Source organism: Callithrix jacchus, chromosome 6 (assembly GCF_049354715.1).
Source record: "Callithrix jacchus isolate 240 chromosome 6, calJac240_pri, whole genome shotgun sequence".
Taxonomy (NCBI): domain Eukaryota; kingdom Metazoa; phylum Chordata; class Mammalia; order Primates; family Cebidae; genus Callithrix; species Callithrix jacchus.
This window is the reverse complement of record NC_133507.1, coordinates 137736381-137745784: the sequence shown is the minus strand read 5'-3', so window position 1 is coordinate 137745784 and position 9404 is coordinate 137736381. Positions and strand designations below refer to the sequence as shown.

The 9404-nt window shown below is 42.3% G+C and overlaps 1 long non-coding RNA gene across 1 annotated transcript; it reads left to right on the top strand.

Annotated features, from left to right (window-relative positions):
- The first annotated feature begins 1363 nt into the window (after positions 1 to 1363).
- Positions 1364 to 8906, top strand: LOC144576705 (uncharacterized). The gene is made up of 4 exons (XR_013519089.1): positions 1364 to 1478; positions 3665 to 3857; positions 4638 to 4767; positions 5928 to 8906. It is a non-coding gene; the product is annotated as an uncharacterized LOC144576705 (long non-coding RNA).
- Positions 8907 to 9404: the final 498 nt, after the last annotated feature.

The window sequence follows — 9404 nt, the reverse complement described above, 5'->3', positions numbered from 1 at the left end:
GGATATAATTCACATACTATGCAATTTACCTATTTTAAGTATATAATTCAGTGGTTTGGCTGGGCCCAGTGGCTCAATGCCGATAATCCCAGCATTTTGGGAGGCCAAGGTGGGTGGATCACAAGATCAGGAGACTGAAACCATTCTGTCTAACATGGTGAAACCCTGTCTCTACGAAAAATACAAAAAATAAAAATAAAAAATTAGCTGGACTTGGTGGCACACACCTGTAGTCCCAGCTACTCCGGAGGCTTGAACAAGGGAGGCAGAGGTTGCAGCCAGCCGAGATCACACCACTGCAATCCAGCCTGGGCAACACAGCAAGACTCTGTTTCAAAAAAATATAAAAATTCAGTGGTTTTCAGTCTGTCCACAGAGTTGTGCAACTACCACAATTCATTTCAGAATATTTTCACCACCCTAAAAGAAACTGTACCTATAGCCGTCACTCCTTCATTCTTCACATCTACCCTTCTCCTCACCCCAAACCCTGACTACTAAAGGAGTTTCTGCCTCTAGATTTATGTGTTGTGGACCTTTGTATATGTAGAATCACAGAATATGGAGCCCTTTATTCCTGACTTCTTTCACTTAGTATAGGTTCAAGCATATTGTAGCATGAATCCTAATTTTATTCTTTTGTATTGTGGAATAATATTTCATTCATTTTTATGAAATAATATTTCATGCAATATTATAAACTTTTATTGATCTATTTATCAGTTAATGGGCACTTGGGTTTGTCTTAGTCTGCCTGGCTGCCGTAACACTCACTGTAGCCTGAGTGGCTTAAACAACAGACGTTTATTTCTCACGGCTCTGGAGTCTGGAAGTCCATGATCAAGTTGCTGGCTGATTCCATTCTCAGTGAGGGAGCTCTTGCAGTGGGCCATCTTTAAGCCGTGTTCTTCTAATGGCACCAACTCCATTCATGAGAGCTACTCTCTCATGACCTAATTACCTCCCAAAAGCCCCACCTTCAAATATCACAATGGGGATTAGGACTTCAACATATGAATTTTGGAGACATTCAGTTTCATAATGAGGTCGACTTTTAGGGTATTATGAATGATGTTGCTAGGAATAGTTGTGTACAGATTTTTGTGTAGATGCCCAGGAGTTTTGTTTCAATATGAGAATTTTGCAGTGTTTCTAGGACAGTGTTTGTAGGACAAAACAAGCTGTTGCCCTTGGTTTTGTGCTGTCTTCTCCCAGCTGACCATCCTGTGACCTTTGTCACTGAGTTTAAGAGACTCCACTCCACTGTAAACAAACCAGTCAGAACCCTCAGACACCCACCTCGTGTCTCTTTCTGTTCTGTATCCAGGCTGCTATATATTTCGGGAGGAAATGCCTTGCAGTTGGTCTGTTGGTGGACAACAGTATGGGAGTTGGCTCACACTGTTGATACTGTCGTGGGTGACTTCCTGGAGGAAGGAGGACAGCCCAGTGTGTATCACGAGAGGGAAGCTATGAGGGTAAGAGAAGCTGCATCCACAAGGCAGTCCTGGGTGGGAACTCCAGCTCTTCACTTCCTAGCGTGGACAGCTTGCTGAAACTTCTTGGCCTTCATCTGTAAAATGGCAGTGCCGAGTAAGATTTATTTCATCAAGCTGTTGCTAGGACTTAGTCAGATCATGCTCAGCACTGTCCTGGTGTATGGTAATTTCTCAAGAGCGAACGTTTATTATTATTTTTATGTAGCTGCCTCTTCATGGGCTACAGCTTATTTAAGTCAACATAAATTCATTCCTCTCCAGTCAGTCTGGCCATCTGCCAAGTCTGGGGATTCTTTCACTCTCCATCAATAACACATGAAGTTGGCCATGTGGCTCATGCCTGTAATCCCAGTGTTTTGGGAAGCTGAGGTGGGAGAATCACTTGAGTCCAGGACTTCGAGACCAGCTGGGGCAGCATCGTGAGACCTCATCTCTACACAAAATTTAAAAAATAGCCAAGTGTGGTGACATGTGCCTGTGGTTCCAGCTACTCAGGAGGCTGAGATGGGAGGATTGCTTGGGCCTAGGAGGTCGAGGCTGCCATGAGCCGCACTGATCATGCCACTGTGCTCCAGCCTGGGTGATAGAGGGAGACTCTGTCTCAAAAACAAAACAAAACAAAAACAAACAAACAAAACCAACACATGCATAATAATACGTGCTTCATAGGTTATTATAGAGATTAAATGAGTTAAGAATTGTAAAGGACTTGGCATAAAATATATCATCAATCGGGCTGGGTGTGGTGGCTCACGCCTGTAATCCCAACACTTTGGGAGGCCAAGGCAGGTGTATTATGAGGTCAGGAGATTGAGATCATCCTGGCTAACATGGTGAAACCCTGTCTTTACTAAAAATACAAAAAATTAGCTGAGAGTGGTGGCAGGCACCTGTAGTCCCAGCTACTCGGGAGGCTGACACAGGAGAATCGCTTAAACCCAGGAGGCAGAGGTTGCAGTCAGCTGAGGTCGCACCACTGCTCTCCAGCCTGGCAACAGAGCGAGACTCCATCTCAAAAACAAATAAATAAATAAATAAAATGTCATCAATCAATGATAGCAATGACTGTCCCTTTGTTAAGAACGTATCTCTTGAACACCTGCTATGAATTGCTGTTCTAGTCATGGGAATGCAGCAGTGAACAGAATGAAGCCTCTGCCCTTGAGGCATCCACATTCTCACCATCAATCTGGACTGTACTGTCAGGGACAAAAGGGAAAGAACTAGGCATGTCTCAGGTGATGCTAAGTAGATACACTGGCTGTATTTCTATTTTACCCGGAAGAGCAGGCTCAGAGCTTCGGTCCTTTTCCCCCCTCATAGGAACAGACACACAGAAACTCTGAAAGAATTCAAGCTGTTAGGATCAGAGCCTGTTGACTCTCCCGTTGGACTTTCCTACAGTCCTTGCCTGGGTCCTTGAAGAGCCCCACCGTTCAGCTGAGGCTGCCTGCTCTCTGACTAGATGATGAATTCTGCTGGCGTGTGCCGTTTTAGGTTGAATTGCCTGCAAACTTAAAAATTATTATTGATGTTCTCGACTGTTTACTAGTGTGGCAGCGACTATGATTTGTGCTTTAATATTTTTTTCAAAGCCCATTTACTTTGTAAGTTCAATTCTAGAGTGCTCGGGGGATTCCCAGGTGGCAGATGCTAACGCACGTGTGTGCCGGATTGACCGTCGGAAGATGGCGGTAGAGACACGTGCATACAGATTTGGATCTGAGGCAGGGTTTGTCATACCGTACAGTATTCAAAAAACAAATGTATTGTTGCTCTTGTTTGGTTTTTCATGTAGGCCTCATAGATAATCCACTTAGGTGCTGCTGCTGGTGCCCTGAGAGGTCCGCACCCTCCCGGAAACAGGACATTTTAAGGCATCCATTTGCAAACGTGAACAAGATTATTTGCAGACAGGGTCTTAAGGTCCCTTCGAAGTTGTTCAGTGAAGTGTTGCTGATTGAGTTATGGTAGTAGATGAAAAGTGATTAACAAGAAGCAAAGTGATGGTTCCTACCTTACAGGTTTTTAAATAGGTTTTAAGCTTATTCGTAAGTTTTGTGAAAAATCCAGAACATTGAAAAAGGACTAGCAGGAAGAGATGGACATGAAGGTGGATTTTATATTAAGATTCTTTTCCTGGGTCCTTTTTGTCATCTCTGCAGGGATGATCAGAGCGGAGCCCTACTGCCCCTGCAGGAAAGAAAACCCTCTCCAGGCTCTGCAGTTCCTTCCAGCGTCTTTGAGGAAACGCTTCTGTCGCACGATCCGCTGACTGCCACTTGGTGCCCTGCATGGATTTTCTAGACAGTTTGTTGGGCAAGAAGAAAATATGCAGGCACTTTGGAATGCATGAGTGTATGTTCCAGCTTCAGCGCTGCCATAACACAGAGAGGGGTTTCCAAAGCAGAACGAAAACACGCACTGCTATGAGGAAGTGGAATCTTAGGGGTGAAAATAGAGGGCAGTGGAGAACACACGGTTCTGCTGCATGAGATGGCTGAGTGTCTCTTGCACAGGCATCTGTGTGCAGGGCCAGCTACATAATGCGCAAGGCCCAGGGCAAAAGGAAAATATGGGGCCTCTCATGCAAAATTATTGAGAATTTCACGATGGTGAAGAAGAAGATTATATCAAGTACAGGAACTGATCTGAGTATGGGATCCTGTGCATTTTCATAGGTTTCACCCTTATGAAGCCACCAGTGTGTGTGTGTGTGTGTGTGTGTGTGTATGAGAGAGAGAGAGACAGACAGAAATAGACACACACACAGATACACACATACAGAGAGAGGGAGGAGCTTTAACATTCTCTTTTCACTGCTTTATTGTTTCAAGGCAGATATTCTCAACCTTTGCACTAGCAACATCTTGGAACAGATAATTCTTAGCTGTGGGGGTGGTCCTGTGCATTACAGGATGCTCAGTCTGCTCCCTCTTTTTCTCTACCCACTTCATGCCAGCAACACCTCCCAGTGCCAGTTGTGACAATCAAAAATATCTGCGGACATTTGCCACGTGTTTCTTTGTGGGGCAAAATCACCCTGGTTCAGAATCACTACTTTAAGTTAAGATTTATCACATTCCCAAAGATAGCTTAATGGCTTATCTTTCTTTCTTTCTTTTTTCCATATCCAAGTGTGAATTAAAATATGAGAAATCCGAGCCCAGTGGGTGCAAAATACCAACTATCCATATCAGGCTCATCTGTTTTGGGGTGAAGGCACATCCTGGTTCTTCATATGCGTAACTTGTTCTGGCTGCCTTGGGTGAGTATACATTTCACAGGCTGTCTGTTCTCTGAGCCCTGAAAATGTATCCTTTAATCTTCAACTCAGAAAACCCCTTGACTCTGGAATGAGACACCAAAGGCCTTCCAGTGACAGGCAGGGAGAGAGCTGTTTGGATTGCTAATTTGTTTTCACTCCTTAGTCTATTTTTCCTTCATGCTGATGTTCCTCTTTAGACCTTGAGTATGAATAATTCCGCATAGCCTGAGGGGAGAAGCAGGAGGCCTGCTTGTAGAGTTGTTTGTACTGTAATGAAATAGAAAGTTTAAAAGCTTAGTGAGACTGAGCAGTTGAAAAGGGAGGGAGATGTAGTATATTCTGGATGTCTCTTGGAGGTCAGGGAAATGAATTGCCCATTTCACTTAACAAAGGCACCCCCAAGCAGAACAGCTCCCCAAATGTCAAGTCCAAATGCAAAGGGGTCTAATCATGAATGCTCATCAAGATAGCCTTCCTAACTCTGTATTTCATGAACTGTGAACTTGAGAGCCAAAGTAAGCCCTGACATTTTCCGGACTGTTAGTAGTAACTCGATAGCTACCTCTCCAAGAGGTGAGGGTCTGAGATATCTCACCTCTCCTATTTCATATTCAGAGAGGTTCTGGTCTGGAGATGGTTGGGCTTATAAAACTTAATGACAAAAAATTTTAGGACCTTATGCTTGAGTGCTTTACTGAGCCTTTAGTTGAGTTAACTAGTCACAGGCTGGACATCTCCTTCATGACAGCTGTCCTGAAAATGTACAGGTTTATTAAGTGCTGCATGGCTATATTGTATTATAAATATTCATTTATGTGAAACCGAGCCTTTCAAACCATGAGCTCTTTGAGGTCTATGAATTCCCAGCAAATAAAACAATGCCTACCCTGTAGTAAATGCTCAATTAATGACCTGAACTGGTTTCAAGCCATAAAATAGATGAGATGAAAGAGTGGATCAATTAAAAACATCCTCATTAATTTGTACCACTGCACTCCAGCCTGAGCAGCAGAGTGAGACACTGTCTCAAAATAAACAAACAAACAAAAAACATTCTCATTAATGGAAGGACAAGTAGCAAACTGCCATTTTAATAAAAAAGGAAAGGCAACACAGAGTGGCAGAAGAGAGTTTTTACTGCTTTTCCTCTCCTTTCACAGAAGGGACCTTTGACAACCGGAAACAGCATAACACGCTGGAGTTTTGACCTGATGGATCATGACTACTAGCACCGGGAAGATTTATTTTCTTGTAGTTGTAATATGCTGAGGGGATAGAAGAATTAGAATATCCTTCTCTCCTCCCTTCAGACAGAACTGACTGCCTAAGAATCTGCTGTAAGTGTTACAGGAAAGAGGTCCTGATCCGGATCTTGCTCAAGAAATAATTCAGGGTGAGTCCATAGAGTTAAGTGAAAGCAAGTTTATTAGGAAAGTGGAGGAATCGAGAATGGCTTCTCCATAGATAGAGCAGCCCCAAGGGCTACTGGTTGCCCATGTTTATGGTTATTTCTTGATGATATGCTAAACAAGCGGTGGCTTATTCATGCCACACAGGCATGTAGATAACCAGGAGCGATACAAACAGTTTGGTGTTCATAGACATGCAGGTAAATTTTGTTCTCTGGAAATACACCACTGATACTTCTCCATAACCTATTTTAGACCACAGAGGGTAACTTCTTGACATTGCCATGGCGTTTGTAAACTGTCATGCACCGGTGGGAATGTAGTAGTGAGGACATCCAGAGGTCACTCCAGTCGCCATCTTGGTTTTGGTGGGTTTTGCGGGCTTCTTTACTACAGCGTGTTTTTATCAGCAAGGTCTTTATACCCTGTATGTTATGCTGACCTCCTATCTCGTCCTGTGACTTACAATGCCTTAACTGTCTGGGAATGCAGCCCGGAAGGTCTCAGCCTCAATTACTCACCTCCTATTCAAGGTGGAGTCGTTCTGGTTTAAACACCACTGACATAAGGGTCAATGGGTAAAAAGACTGGAAGACTTTAGGAGTGGAAGTGTGAGAGAACAAGGGAAGAGACCAGATGGAAGGGGCCCTTTGAGACCCACCTGAGGTGGACTTCATGGATTCTTCAATGAGGAAAATAAAGAACAATTTTGACTGTTTTCTGGGTTTTATAATTTTTAAAATAGAACACAATCATGAATCTCAGATATAAAATGAATACACACTAGAGATTTTATTTAAATCACTAATTAATGAGAGAACCAGTAAGATGTTACAATTAGTTCGAAGGAGAATTTAAAGAACCAGCAAGTGATGCTGCAATAAATTTACAAATAGATGCAAAACGGTCTCATTCCACAGTAGGGGAGGAAAACCAGTGGTGTATTTTCAGAGAACAAAATTGACTTGCATGTCTATGGACAAAGAGCTGTTTTTGTCACTACTGGTTATCCACAACTTAAAGAGTTGCAAAACAGTGAAAGTCAAGGAAAGGCACAGAGGCTTCATTTAGACAATGCTAGTTCTCCATTGAAGACACCTTATAATAACTTTGGTGCATTTCAAAGTATTTTACATTTGTTTACTCTATTTATATATGTCTTTATATGAAAGATAGTAACACTTTCTTTCAGGTAACAGAATGTACTTTCAGGAAAAGAAACTGATCTGTAACTTCCTCTTGGAACAACTTCAGCAAGCCAGGATGAAACATTTGTGGGTAGTGTCTTAGTCCATTTAGAGTTTCTATACAGGAATACCTGAGGCTGGTAATTTTTGAAGAAAAAAAGTGCTTATTTGGCTTTTGATTCTGCTGGCTGGATGATTGGGCATCTGCTGAAAGCCTCAGGCTGCTTCTGTTCCTGGTGGAAGGTGAAGAAGGGAAGCTGGTGTGTGCAGAAATCACATGGGTGAGAAAGGAAGCAAGAGAGAGAGGGGAAGTACCAGGCTCTTTTTAATGACCAGCTCTTGCAGGCACAAATAAACCCAGAGCTCATTCATGACCATGAAGACAGCATCAAGCCATTCATAAAAAATCCATCTCCATGACACAAATACCTCCTCTGTGCCTCCAACATTGGGGATCAAATTTTAATATGAGGCTTGAGGGGATAAACATCCAAGCTAGTGGGTAGCTTTCAGGTTAAAAAGGAAGGGTGAGAAAAAGGCCATTTTGTGTGGCAATAGGGTGCACAGATATATCTCCTCTAAGATAACAGTTATAGTTAAGTTTTGGACCAAGTATTAACATAAGTTGAATCTAGTGTAGTCTCTGCCCTGCCTTGAGCTACATCCTGTGGGCACATGAAAGTCTTGAAAGGTTACAATTTGGAGCTCCTTCAAGAGCAGAAAAGCATAGCATCTTTCTTCCACAATTTTTGTTGAGTGCTCCTGTGGGTAGGCTCTGCTAGGTTATTAGGGAAAGAAGTGTCATCAGAACAGTCCTTAATGTGAAAATGGCTTGATACATGGAGAGGAGGTCTTTGAAGTGAAAGGAACATCATGAGAGGAGAGCACTCAGAAACTTCTGCAGTAATGGTTTTCTGAGAGCATGCTTCCTTTCTTTTTGTTAAAATAATTAATTAGGAGGCCATTAGAGTGGCTCCTGTGTAAGCAGATGGAAACCCAAGTCAGTGTTAATGGTCATATTGCAGGAAAATGAAGTTTAAGCTTAACCAACCAGAACTGCCAACTAATTCCTAATTAGGAACTTTCCACTGGAATGGCCCAAATTAGACTTCTGCTCCATTTTAACCAATTGCGTTTTCTTTACCTTGCTTCTGACAATCACCCTATGAAAGTTCCACCCTATGAAAGTTCCACCCTATGAAAGTCTTCTCCTCATGCTCTATTGGCAGGGCCCCAACCACTTGTGATCTGGAGCTGCCTGATTCATGAATTGCTGTCTGCTCAAATAAAATTTTAATGTGGCTAAATTTATCTTTTAATGCTTTCATCAGAGTATTCTCACAAGGATGTAAAAATATGTATGGCTGAAAACTCAGTTCTGATTGGTTTTTGTTGACTTCATAGGTCAAACCAATAGAGGCCATTTAAAGTTGAGTGGTGAAAATAGAAAAGAAACCTACACTTTTTTTTTCAAGACAGGTTCTCACTCTGTCACTGAGGCTGGAGCACAGTGGCAAAATCATAGCTCACTGCAGCCTTGACCTCCTGGGCTCTAGTGATCCTCCTGCCTCAGCCTCCCCAGTAGCTGGGACTACAGGCATGTACCATCATGCCAAGTTAATTTGTAAAATTTTTTGTAGAGATGGGGTCTTGCTATGTTGCTCAGTCTGGTCGCAAACTCCTGTGCTCAAACAGCCTCCCAGAGTGCTGAGATTACAGGGGCGAGAGGAATTTATGCTTTTTATAGATGGAGACATGGATATTTATTTAGGAAAACCAGTGTGCCTGAAGTGGCTCAGTATTTCTGAGTCATGAGAACATGGATCACTCTGGTGGCGAAAACAAAATCATCCTGCAGGTTTCGATTTGAAAGGTGACTCTTTTTTTTTTTTTTGTCATTAATGTAATAATTCTTTATTCTAATTTGGCTTTAATTCAAATGAGAAAACCCAAGAAGTTAATTTTTTTTGTATGTAAGATAGTAAAATGTTTCTTGTTTTAAAAAATTATACTTTAAGTTTTGGGGTACATGTGCAGATCA